Raw genomic sequence first — 13,960 nt, 5'->3', positions numbered from 1 at the left:
GGTCTAAAGGACGGGTTCTCCTGGCTCTTGTTTCTTGGTGGCATGAGGTCCCTATGTCTCTGCACTTTTTTATACCTCAAAAGAGATTAAGACAACCGAATTTTGTAGAGGGAGTCCTGCCTTATTAACGTAACTGCCACTAATTCCACCTCATTAACATAGGTAGGATTTACAACACAGAAAAATCACATCAGAAGACAAAATGGTAGACAATCGCAATATTGGGAATCATGGTCTAGTCAAATTGATAACATTTTCAGGGGACACAATTCAACCCATGACAGGGTGCCTTAAAAAAAAAAAAATTTTTTTTTTTTTTTTGTACCATGAAAAAAAATGATTTTGAGTTCAAGGCTAATACCAAATTTTTAACAAAACTCAGGTGGGGACCTTCCCAAATCATTGAAGCTTTGCAACAAGTTTATGGGAATGCTGTCCCACATAAAACAGCAAATTTTAGATGGGTCAAGTGTCTTAAAGAAGGTCGGGAAGACCTCAAAGATGAGCCAAGAGAGAGAAAATTGCTCAGAGGGTTATGACAGCTTTTTGGGATTTCAAAGGGGTAATCTTGATTGGTTTTCTCGAAGGACACAGGACGATCACGAGGGCTTATTATGAAGAAGTTTTAAGGAAATTGAAGACTGTGTTGGTGAGAAAAAGGCCAGGAAATTTGGGCCAAGGAATTTTTTGCCATCACGACGATGCACCTTCTCATTCTTCGAGGGTAGCAAGGGCTGTCCTACAAGAATTTCCTTGGGAGACCTTACCCCATCCACCCTACAGCCCTGATCTTGCTCCTTCAGACTTCTTTTTGTTTCCAAAACTCAAAGAACATTTCAAAGGAACACAATTTGAGTCCCTCAAGGATGTCAAAACTGCCGTTTTGATGTGTGAATCGAAGGGCGCAGAATTCTTCGAGGAAAGGTTAGAGAGATGGAAACACAACCTTCAGAAGTATATAGACCTAGATGGAGGATATGTCAAGAAACGATAGCTTCACATTTTGGTATTTTTGTTTAGTGAAGGTTTCTATGATTTTGTAGCAATACATTTTGACTTCCCTCATACTTTGCCACTGTGTATCTTCTGGTAAGATGAACTGAGAACTGCACAGTTCACTTCCGTGGTACTGCTCCCCAAATGCCTAAATGATGTGGAAACACCAGGTACGTCCAAGTTGAAGGACATATACAAAATAACTAACCTGTACTCCAAAAATGTTAAGATCGTGAACAGGTGGGACAAACAAGAAATACTAAGGTGGTAGATTTAAACTCAAATATTACAGTAATTAAATGCACAGAGGAGAGTGTGTGGCTACACTTGAGAGTCTGGGACATAAAACAAGCATCTCAACAATACCTTTGCAATCTTCTTGCTTAAAAGGCATGTCGAATTTGCTTTCTAATCCATAAACATGACTATTTTAATATAAAACCAGAGCTTATGTTATCAGAGACGGCTTTTCCCCCTCCTGTCAACTTCCAAATAGAATTGATGCTTCCAGAAGATGCACTGTTAGAGGTTACTGTAATCATGAACTGAATTGTGTCCCCCCAAACATCTGTCAGCTTGGCTGGGTCGTGATCCCCTTGTACGACTGTCTACCATTTTGTCTTGTGATGTGATTTCCTATGTGTTGTAAATCCTAACATTATGATGTAATATGATGGATTAGTGGCAGTTATACTGATGAGGTCTACAAGACTGGATAGTGTCGTAAGCCAGTATCTTTTGGGATATAAAAGAGAGAAGCAAGCAGAGAGATATGGGGACCTCATACCACCAAGAAAGTACTGCCAGGAGCAGAGTGCGGTTTTCGGACCTGAGGTTCCTGTGCTGAGATTCTCCCAGACCAAGGGAAGACTGATGACAAGGACATTCCTCCAGAGCCAAGAGAGAAAGCCGTACCCTGGAACCGGTGCCCTGAATTTGTACTTTTAGCCCACTGGCCTGTGAGAGAATGAACTTTGTTAAAGCCGTCCACTTGTATTTCTGTTATAGCAGCACTAGATAACTAAGACACTATCTGATACACAGATATAATCCTGGTCTCCTAAACAGACTATCCACTTACACACACACACGCCACACCTGGTCACACGTGGTCACATTCAGCATCTTCAGAACAGGCTTGACGGCTCATGCATGCATACGTGTGTGCGTGCACGCACGCACACACACACACAGAAACAGGCCACCCAAGATCAGGATTCCTTCCCTGTGGCCTTCTCAACCTGGTCCAGGACTAGATGACCAGGTCCCACCTTTACCCTTAGCGTTCTGACTCTCCTGGTCCTCACCAATGGTCAAAGATTAAAATGCCAGGTCAGTTTTTCATCCTCTCAGCAATCCAAGGGTGAGCTAGCACCTCCAGAAGTCTCTTGGGAATGCCGGTTGGATTAGGAAAGCCACTCGACCACAACAGGTGTACCCCGCTTGGAGCTAAGCGTCCCCTCGCTGGCATTCCTGTGAACCGGCAGCTCCCTTCCCCGCGGACTACACTGTCCACAACGCTGGGGCTCACAGCCACTTCCATCGCGTAGTGGACGTGTGGTCTGCGGTGTGCGGCGACACCTGAGCTGCAGGTAGGAGTGGTCTCGCACGTGCTGCTGTTCGCCGATACATTTCCTGAGGACCCCTCGTCATGTGGCGGCGGGACCGCTGGCTCCTCGGAGTTAGCTGCTACCGGGCCCTGGGGTGCCTCACAGCTTGGTCAGTTTGGACCCATTGGGAACTAGGGAAGGCCTAAAGTGAGGAATTGTCGGTGGCGGCCTGAAAAGAGGAGATTGTGTGTGAGATTGTGATTCCTACTGTGCGTCTTTGTGGTGGTTGTGGCATTGTTGCTCTAAGTGGCACCCTGAGTGACGGCGTGGGGTGCTTGTGACTTGTGACATGCAGCGTAGTGCATGTGGGTGCAGAACACTCGGGACTGTGTGTCCCCCGTGGTGGTGTACGGTTGTGTGACTGTGAATGTGTGCGGCACATTTTTCCACAGTTCTGCCACTAAGAGGAGCAGAAAAGAATGGCTACTGAACATCCAAAGGTCAATAATTGTTTTTTTTCAGGGTGTGATTTTTTAAAACTGTTCTGACAAAGTTCTGCCTAGCAAAACACCTATTCAAGAGACTTGGTCCCTGTACTTCCCATATAAATAAATAATGGGGGCCCTGAGGTTGGACCCAAAGACTCAGTTTTCAATCTGACCCTGTCCCCTTCCGACTCATAGTGACCCTATATGACAGAGTAGAACTGCCCCATAGTTTCCAAGGAGCTCCTGGTGGATTCGAACTACAATCTTTAGGTTAGCAGCTGTAGCTCTTAACCACTATGCCACCAGGGTTTCTTTACCCTGACCATTGGCACAATAACGTCACCTAATTTTCTAGTGGTCACAGACCCCACCCTCCTTGGACTTCCCATTCCTGAGATGGATGCTCTAACTGGCCATGTGACCCATTAGAATACAGCTAACACTGGCCCACACTGCCGGCTTCACCAAATGAGAACTTGTGGACCTGCCCATTAAAATTGTTAATGTGGCCCAGTATAAACTGAAACAGGGCCTTCAAGGATTGAAAGCAATTATCCCCACTGTCTCTCCATTTTATAGTCCAATTTGACTGGAATGGTGCTTCATGGTGGATTACTGTAACCTTCATGTGGTGGTCCCACCCATTAAGGCCCCTGTACCTAACATAATGGAAATGACTGACACTCTTGAATCTTTTATTGGCAAATACTTTGCTGTTATAGATTTGGCTAATGTGTTCTATTCAGTGACTATTTAAATAGCCTCTCAGTTCACATTCACCTTTGAAGGGATGCAAGACATTTTTACTCAGTTGCCCATGGGGTACCTCAGTCCTGGCCATCACCTAAAACCTCTGCCTTCAAGCTGTTCTCAGGTACCCATGTGTGGCACCACATTGATGAAATCCTTCTGCCAGGACATTCACTAGACACTCTCACACAGAACATTAAAACACTCGCCACCGCACTTAATGAGAGAGATGGGTATTGGCCCTGTGAGGCTCAGAGGCCTGCCACCTCACTTAAATTCTTAAGTCTCATCTGGTCCACTGACTGTTGCTCCACTACCGACGTAGTTGAAAGGTACCTTCTAACTTGATCAGCCCCAAGCGATCTTAAGCAAGTCTGACATCTGTTAGGTCTCTTTTGCTTCTGGAGGCAACATGTTGCCCATTTATAAATATCACTAAAGCTTATTTGTGCTGTCACCGGCAAACCACTTAGAATGGGGCCCTTTGCAACAGAAGGCCCCAGAGGGGCCCAGAGGGCCGTACGACAGTGGCTTCCTTTAGTGCTTCCTGAAGACTCCTTTACAGTGGAAGCTCTGGGAACCACTTCCTATGCCTCTTGGCATTTCTGGATTACCCAGATGGCCGTAAGTTGCCCATGGGCTTCTGGTGCAGAAAGTTGCCTACTTCGGCCCCATGTAAACATATCATTCAAGCCACAAATATTGGGTGCTTATTGGGCCCTCCTGAAAGTAGAGGCTCTCACAGCACTTAACCCTGTGACCCTCTACACCCAGTTGCCCATTATGCCCTGGCTGGGGGGTTGTGGGGGAGGTGATGGAAGCAGCACCTCACAAGCTTGGCATGACCACTAAGGACTCTTGGCTGAAATGGAAATGTTATCTACAGAATAGAGTCAGACTTGGACCCTCTGGTATATCCTACCTGCAGGAGAAGGTGGCATCCCTGTTCTCAGTCCTTTGTCAGATGCCACCATACTGGAGGAGGTCATCCCTCTCCTGGACTCCCTGGCTTCCTAGGAAGCCCCATGGGATCAAATAAGTGAACAGCAAAGGAAGTTTGTATACAGCACCCTCACGCGCTCAACAAACCCAGCATCCAAAGGTGCTACATACATGTTCTCTACCTCAGATGCTGTCTTAGTTATCTGGTGCTACTACAACAAAAATACCACGAGTGGGTGCTTTAACAAGCGGAAATTTATTTTCTTACAGTTTAGGGGGCTAGAATTCTGAATTCAAGGCACCAGCTCTAGGGGAAGGCTTTCTCTTTCTGTAAGCTCTAGGGGGAAGACCTCCGTGCCTTGGCTTCTTGGTGATCTTCATGTGGCCTGACATCTATCTTCCCCATCAATGCTTCTCTTGCTTGCTTGTTTAATCTCTTCTAGATCTCAACAGAGATTGACTCAAAACACACCCTATTCTAATCCTACTTCATTCACATAACAAAGACAACTCATTCTCAAATGGGATCAGATTGACAACATATTTTGGGGGGACACAATTCAATCCATAACTGATACATAATCCACACAAAGTCATAAAATCACACTCACAAACCACTTACTGTTGCCTCTCACCCAGTCACATACAGTCTCAAACCCGAATCACACCTAGTTACAAAACAGATATGCACAGACAACACAATTCCTCCACTCGCACACACAATTGGCGACTACATCCCAGAGTAGTATGCACCCGAACGTAGGTCGGTCAGGCATAGAGGACTGCCTCCATTCAATAAACACACAGACACACAGACAGACAGACACATACCGCCCTCTGTGTGCCAGGCCCCACTCCCGGCACTGGGGCTTCCTCAGGATCAAAACAGACAAAATCCCTCCTCACGGATCTTACTCCAGGTCACACCCACAGCAGACATTTACGACCCTCCCCGGAACCGAAGTCGGCCTGAGGCTCTGGATGTCGCAAGCCATGCTCTCAGACACCCCAGGCCCAGGCTCCCGATTCATTCCTTAGCATCTGGTCGGGTTTTAGCCACCCCCGCTGGGGGGCGCTCCGACCACTACCCTGACTCACACTCTACAGGCTGAAGTGACTTTCGCGTGCGCATGCGCATTCCCGCGCTGGTGCGACCAGGGGTTTCCGGGGGACGTCGAGCCATCTTTGAGGCCGGCGTCTAGACATCCGGCCTTTTCCGGCATTGGGTTGTGTCGTTTCCAGACCCTGGGCTCCGAATTAACTAATCCGGTTGGTTTCCCGTCCTTTGTCCTCCAGCTTCTTTTCTTCCAGCTGGTGAGTTGGGGTGACCCGGGCGGGGTGTTGGAGGAGCTCACAGTGAGAAGGCCCCAAGCTCCCCTGGCCTTTGTGTGTGTAAGCGGCACACGAAAATGGTTGTGTGTGATGTAGCCTGAGGAATAAGAGTGAGTGACTGAGTGAGTCAGAGACAGAGAGTCTGTGTGTGTGTGTGTGTGTGTGTGTGTGTGTGAGAGTGGCAGACATCTGATTGGATTAGTAGGACTGTGAGTGGAGGCTAGGCCTGTTGTGTGACAGTGGTCTGTGGCAACTGGGGTGTGTGACCGCGTGATTGTATGCCTGTGCTTATTATGACCGACTGCAAGATTGTGGGTGTGATTGTGAGTGGACAGAGCTTTTTTACTCTTAGACTTTAGACGTTTTGGTTATGTATGGAATAGAGCAACATTTCTGTTGTTCTGAGGTTTAGGATCCTGTTGCAAAACATCCCACATGACTTCATCTGTACCTCTCCAAGATTCCAAAGTCTGCATTAAGCAGAGTTCCCCTGCACTGAAGTGTGGCCTGTGTTGTCTTCATCAGGGGACCACAGAAAAACAGTAGGGAAAATCAATGAAACAAACAGCTTGTCCTTTCAAAAACTCAATACAACTGACAAGATTCTAGCAAGACTGAGAAAGAAAAACAGAGAATACACAAATTACCAATATCCAGAATGAAACAGGATATCACTACAGACCCTGCAGGCATCCAAAGAATAAAAAGGGAATACTACCAACAATTCTACAAACATAAATTCGACAACTTAGATGAAATGGACCACTCCTTCAAACACAAAAACTAGTACCACTCACCCACTATGAAATAGATAGTGTGAATAGTCCTATAACTATTAAGGAAATTGAAATCATAATTAAAAACTTCCCAAGAGGTCTTAAACGCTAGCAAGTGGCCATTTAAGATGCATCAATTGGTCTCAACCCACCTGGAGCAAAGGAGAATGAAGAACAGCAAAGACACAAGGTAGTTATGAGCCCAAGAGACAGAAACGGCCGCATAAACCAGAGACTACATCAGCCTGAGACCAGAAGCTAGATGGTGCCTGGCTACAACCTATGACTGCCCTGACAGGAAACACAACAGAGAACCCCTGAGAGAGCAGGAAAGCAGTGGGATGCAGACCTCGAATTCTCGTAAAAAGACCATACTTAACAGTCTGAGACTAGAAGGACCCCAGAGGTCATGGTCCCCAGACCTTCTCTTGGCCCAAGACAGGAACCATTCCCAAAGCCAACTCTTCAGACAGGGATTGGACTGGACTATGGGATAGAAAATGATGATGGTGAGGAGTGAGCTTCTTGGATCAAGTAGGCCCATGAGACTACGTGGGCAGCTCCTGTCTGGATGGGAGATGAGAAGGCAGAGGGGGTCAGAAGCTGGCCGAATGGACACGAAAATAGAGAGTGGAGGGAAGGAGTGTGCTGACTCATTAGAGGGAGAGCAACGGTGTATATAAATTTTTGTATGAGAGACTGACTTGATTTGTAAACTTTCACTTAAAGCACAAGAAAAAAAAAGTATAAGCTATCTGTAGGTTTTTGGTAGGTACTCTGTGAAAGTTCCACTTTATTCCTATTTTTCTGAGTCAGTTAGCCAAGTAGCTCTCTTCCAAATTTCTTGACATAGACGAGTGAGCATCTCCAGTGCTGCATCTGTTTGTTGAAACATTTCAATTTTACTCTGTCCGTTTCTGGAGCCGTGTTTTTTGCCATTCCCTTCAGTGCAGCTTGGACTTCTTTCTTCATTACCATTGGTTCTTGATCATATGCTACCTTCTGAAATGGCTGACTGTCAACCAGTTTTTTTTGGTACAGTGACTCTGTGTATTCCTTCCATCTCCTTTTGATACTTCCTGTGTCATTCAATATTCTCCATGTAGAATCCTTCAGTATTGTAACTCGAGGCTTGAATTTTTTTCTTCAGCTCTTTCAGCTTGAGAAATGCAGAGTGTGTTCTTCCCGTTTGGTTTTCTAACTCCAGGTCTTTGCACATGTCATTATAATACGTTACTTTGTTCCCTCGAGTCACCTGTTCAGCTCTTTTACTTCATCATTTCTTCAGCTACTTGACATTCAAGAGCTGCTTTCAGAGTCTCTTCTGACATCCAGTTTGTTCTTTTCTTTCTTTCCTGTTTTTAAATGACCTCTTTTTTTCTTCATGTGTGATGCCCTTGATGTCATTCTACAACTTGTGTGGTCTTTAGTCATTAGTGTTCAATGTGTCAAATATATTTTTGATATGTTCTCTAAATTCAGGTTGGATATACTCAAGATCGTATTTTGTCTCTTGTGGAGTTGCTATAATTTTCTTCAGCTTCAGCTTGAATTTGCACATGAGCAATTAATGGTCTGTTCTGCACTTGGTCCTGTCTTATTCTGACTGATAATGAGCTTCTCCATCGTCTCCTTTCCACAGATGTAGTCGATTTGATTCCAGTATTTTCATCTGGCGAGGCCCACATGTATAGTTGCTGTTTATGCTGTTAAAAAAAAAAGTATTTGCAATGAAGAAGTTGTTGGTCTTGCAAAACTCTATCATGTGACCTCTGGAGTCGTTTCTGTCACCAAGGCCATATTTTCTAACTACCAATCCTCCTTCTTTGTTTCCAGCTTTCACATTCCAATCACCAGTAGTTATCAATGCATTTTTATTGCATGTTTGACCAATTTCAGACTTTAGAAGTTGGTAAAAGTCTTCATTTTCCTCATCTTTGGCCTTAGTAGTTGGTGTGTAAATTTGAATAATAGTCATATTAACTGGTCTTCCTTGTAGGCGTATGGATATTATCCTATCACTGACAGCGTTGTACTTCAGGATAGATCTCGCAGTGTTCTTTTTGATGATGAGTATAATGCCATTCTGTTTCAAGGTGTCATTCTCAGCATAGTAGACCATATTATTGTCTGATTCAAAATGGCCAATACCAGTCCACTAATGCCTAGGATGGAAACCCTGGTAGCATAGTGGTTAAGTGCTACGGCCGCTAACCAAAGGGTCGGCAGTTCAAATCTGCCAGGTGCTCCTTGGAAACTCTATGGGGCAGTTCTACTCTGTCCTGTAGGGTCGCTATGAGTCGGAAGCGACTCGACGGCATCGGGTTGGTTTTTTTGGTAATGCCTAGGATATCGATGTTTATGCATTCCATTTCGTTTTTGAAAAGTTCTAATTTTCCTAGATTCATACTTCATACATTCTGTGTTCCAATTATTAATGCATGTTTGCAGCTGTTTCTTCTCATTTTGAGTCGTGCCACCTCAGCAATGAAGGTCCTGAAAGCTTTAGTCCGTCCACATCAAGATTGACTCTTCTTTGAGGAGGCAGCTCTTCCCCAGTCGTCTTTTGAGTGCTTTCCAACCTGAGGGGCTCATCTTCTGGCACACTACCAGACAGTATTCCCCTGCTATCCAGAAGGTTTTTACTGGCCAATTTTTTCAGAAGTAGATCACCAGGTCCTTCTTCCTAGTCTGTCTTAGTCTGGAAGCTCCACTGAAGCCTGTGCACCATGGGTGACCCTGCTGGTATTTGAAATACTGGTGGCATAGTTTCCAGCATCACAGCAACATGCAAGCCACCCCAGTATGACAAACTGACAGATGCGTGGGGACAACATTATAGAGATGTAAAATAGATTGGTGGAGCTGGGGTAGAATGGTAGTGAGGAAACAGATAGGTGTGACTGTAAAGGGATAGTACAAGGGAGATCTTTGTGGTGATGGAATAGTTCTATGTTGATTGTGGTGGTGGTTACACAAATCTATATATGTGATAAAATGCAGTAGAACTATACACACATGGACCAATGTTAAATTCCTAGTTTGGATATTCTATAATTATTTAAGATGTAACCATTGGGGGAAACTTGGTGAGGGGTACACAGGACATTCGTGCACTATTTTTTATCTTCCTATGAATCTATAATTGTTTTCAAGAGACTGTATTCATTAGTGGTTGGTGCAAATGGTTGAAGTGCTTGGCTGCTAACCAGAAGGTTGAAGGTTTGAGTCTACCCACAGGCACCTCAGAAGAAAGCCCTGGTGATCTGCTTCCAAAAAATCAGCCGTCAAAAACCCTGTGGAAAACATAGTTGTACTGTGATGCCCATGGGGTCACCGTAAGTCACAGGCGACTCGATGGCGGCTGGTTTTGGTGTTACCCATGGGGTCACCGTAAGTCACAGGCGACTCGATGGCGGCTGGTTTTGGTGTTAGCCATGGGGTCACCGTAAGTCACAGGCGACTCGATGGCGGCTGGTTTTGGTGTTTACATTCAGTAGCAGAATGTCAGATTTTAAAAAGAACAATGAATGTATACGCTGCCAACAGAAAGAGTAAAATGGCAAAGTCGTTGCCTGGAGACACTTCACTATGTAGTAGGTTATTGACTCAAAGAATGTGAACAATTCATATGAAACCAGTATTCCTTCTCCTTCTCACTTTAGTGCCTCATGTTCTGGGGCAAAGTTCAAACAGAATATTGTTTTAGTTGCAAATTTATGATCCCTTTACCAGGATTACTTCTAACAAATTTATCACCCTCCTAACACAGCTGTAACACCAAGGGAAACACAGAGGGAAACGTTTTAATAGAAAGTTGCTGGTGTAATGCGAGCAGGTTGTCGTGAGAGGATTAGTATTCCAGATCGACCATCATGTATCTTCTCGGCATCTTGGGCCTTCATCAAAAATGGCAAAATGAATCTCTCACATTTTGCACCACATCGATGTATTAATAGGGTTCTAATAGCTATTTTTTTTTAATAGCTATAGGAGACCCTGGGTGGTGCGAATGGTAAATACACTCGGCTGCTAACCAAAAGATTGGATGTTTGAGTCCACTCAGAGGCACCTTGGAAGAAAGGCCTGGTGATCTACTTTTGAAAAATCAGCCATTGAAAACCCTGTGGAGCCCAGTTCTACTCTGACACCCATAAGGTCGTCATGAGTCAGAGGCGACTTGATGGCAACTGTTAGTAATAAGTAGGTACAAGCAAAAAACCAAACACAACCCCAGTCTCTAAAATTCGACATAGACGTTCTACTTCAGCCACATAAGGAGAAAAATCAAAAGCCATTATGTAAATTTTTCTCTGTTCAAAGTCATCATAACTGAAGGCTTCCACTTCAGATTCATGTTTCTGCTTTGCATTTGTTTCCATTATAAAAAAAACTTTTTGAATAGGAAACATATATACGTGATAGGAAAATTCAAAACTATGTGTATACACATAGAAGTCTTGCTCCCACAATTTTCATTCAGTGCATTTATTAGAGAATTCTGCTTCTGGTAATACTGAAATAGCTTGTACTGGACTTAGCCCTCTACCTATAACCATAATGAACCCTGTAAATCAGGTATTTGAAGAAACTGGAGAAAACCAAAAGCAAGCAGGAACTGATGGGAATATGACATTTGAAGGAAGAGAATTAAACTGGGTGGAAGCCACATTTAACCAGTTTTTTCCGGTCCACATGGCACAAGAGAAATAGAGCTAAATTAGAAAGAGGCAGTCATATTAGAGTAAAAAGTCAGAATTCAGGGTGATTGAGTGAAGATTGAGAAAGGAAATTCTGGAAAGGAGTTACCACCAGAGGGGGGAAGAGGAATGCTGTAAACATGCTTACAAGTCCCCCTCAGATTCTTTGCTAACTCTTCAACTGCACATGTGGAGGGTGAGACTCCAAAGAATCAAGTGAAGGATGGCAGAAGGATAAAGGAGTCGAAAGGAGATTTTCGCAGATAATCCAGTACAGGAGACCAGGATTTGGATTCATGTTCTGCCAATTTAGAGGGGCTAGGTGAACACCTCGGGCTTCACAGTGAAATCTAGAAACAACCTAGGAACACTTCAGGGGTCTAAAGGCTTCATCGCAGGACTAAGGGCAAAGACAAAATAACTATAAGGAACCTAAAACAAAACCTCCACAGAAAAAAATGAACTAACTGCCAACAACTGTTAAAACTAAACACTTTTCAAAAGAAGACATTAGATTCTCTGCCATGTGTGGACCAGAAATGGTTATGTGCTAGACTATCAGCTGAAAGGCTGGTGGTTCAAACCTACCCAGAGGTGCCTTGAAAGACAGGCCTGGCGATCTGCTTCCAAAAAATCAAAGTCTTGAAAACCCTGTGGAGCAGTTCTGTATACACATGAGGTCGCCATGAGTCAGAATTGACTTGATGGCAATAACAACAGAAATATGCAAAGAAACATAAAATATGTGATCCATAATAGAAAGCCGAGAGAAGGAGACTCACAGATGACCCAGATGTTGGGATTAGCAGACTAGAACATTAAAACACCTATTATAAACATCCCCCATGCATCTGTCAGTTTGTACTTATGCCAAGAGGCAGTCATTCGAACAGAAAAAGGGGATGCTGCCTAGTATAAAATCAGGAAAGGTGTGCGTGCGTAAGGGTTGTATCCTTTATTCAATCTGTATGCTGAGCAAATAATCTGAGAAGCTGGACTATATGGAGAAGAATGCAGCATCAGGATTGGAGGAAGTCTCATTAACAACCTGAGATATACAGATGGCACAACCTTGCTTGATGAAAGTGAAGAGGACTTGAAGCACTTACTGATGAAGATCAAAGACTACAGCCTTCAGTATGAATTACAGTTCAACATAAAGAAAAGAAAAATCCTCACAACTGGACCAATAAGCAACATCATGATAAACAGGGAAAATACTGACATTTTAAAGCATTTCATTTTACTTGGGTCCGCAGTCAACAGCCACGGAAGTGGCAGTCAAGAAATCAAATGACGCATTTCATTGGGCAAGTCTGCTGCAAAAGATCTCTTTAAAGTGTTAAAAAGCCAAGATGTCACTCTAAGGACTAAGGTGCGCCTGCCCAAGCCATGGTGTTTTCAATCACCTTATATACAAGTGAAAGCTGGACAATGAATAAGAAAAACCAAAGAAGAATTGGTGCCTTTGAATTATGGTGTTGCTGAAGAATATTGAATATACCACAGACTGCCAGAAGAAGGAACAAATCTTTCTTGGAAGAAGTATAACCAGAACGCTCATTAGATGTGAGGATGGTGAGACTTCATCTTTCGACATACTTTGGACATGTTGTCAGGAGGGATAAATCCCTGGAGAAGGACATCATGCTTGGTACAGTAGATGTTCAGTGAAAGAGAGGAAGACCCTCAACAAGATGGATTGACACAGTGGCTACAACAGTGGGCTCAAGCATAATAAGGATTGTGAAGATGGCATAGGACTGGGCACCGTTCGTTCTGTTGTACATAGAGTTGCTATGAGCCGGAACCAACTCAATGGCATCTAACAGCAACAACATTATAAATATGTTCAGAAATTCATAGGATAAAAGTAGACATAATGAGTCAAGAGATGGAAAACTTTAGGAGATATATGGAAAATCTATAAAGAACCAAATGGAAATCAGAATATTGAAAAATATCTGAAATAAAAACATTACCAATGAGATTAGCAGCAGACTGACATCACAGAAGAAAAAAATCATCTAACTTGAAGATAGGATGCTAGGAATTATTCCATTTGAAGCATACATAGAGAAATGAAGAGAGTCTAAATGACATGTGAAAAAATATCATGTAGTCTAACATATCTGTCAGTCCGTGAAGCTGGACTATATGAAGAAGAATGGGGCATCAGGATTGGAGAAGGATTCATTAACAACCTGAGTTATGCAGATTTCACAACCTTGCTTGCAGAAAGTGAAGAGGACTTGAAGCATTTACTGATGAATATCAAAGATCACAGCCTTCAGAATGGATTACACCTCAAAGAAAACAGAAATCCTCACAACTGGACCAATAAGCCACATGATAAATGGAGAAAAGATGGATGTTGTCAAGGATTTCATTTTACTTGGATTCACAATCAACACCTGTGGAAGCAG

Source organism: Loxodonta africana, chromosome 11 (assembly GCF_030014295.1).
Source record: "Loxodonta africana isolate mLoxAfr1 chromosome 11, mLoxAfr1.hap2, whole genome shotgun sequence".
NCBI lineage: Eukaryota > Metazoa > Chordata > Mammalia > Proboscidea > Elephantidae > Loxodonta > Loxodonta africana.
Note: the sequence above shows the minus strand (reverse complement) of the source record.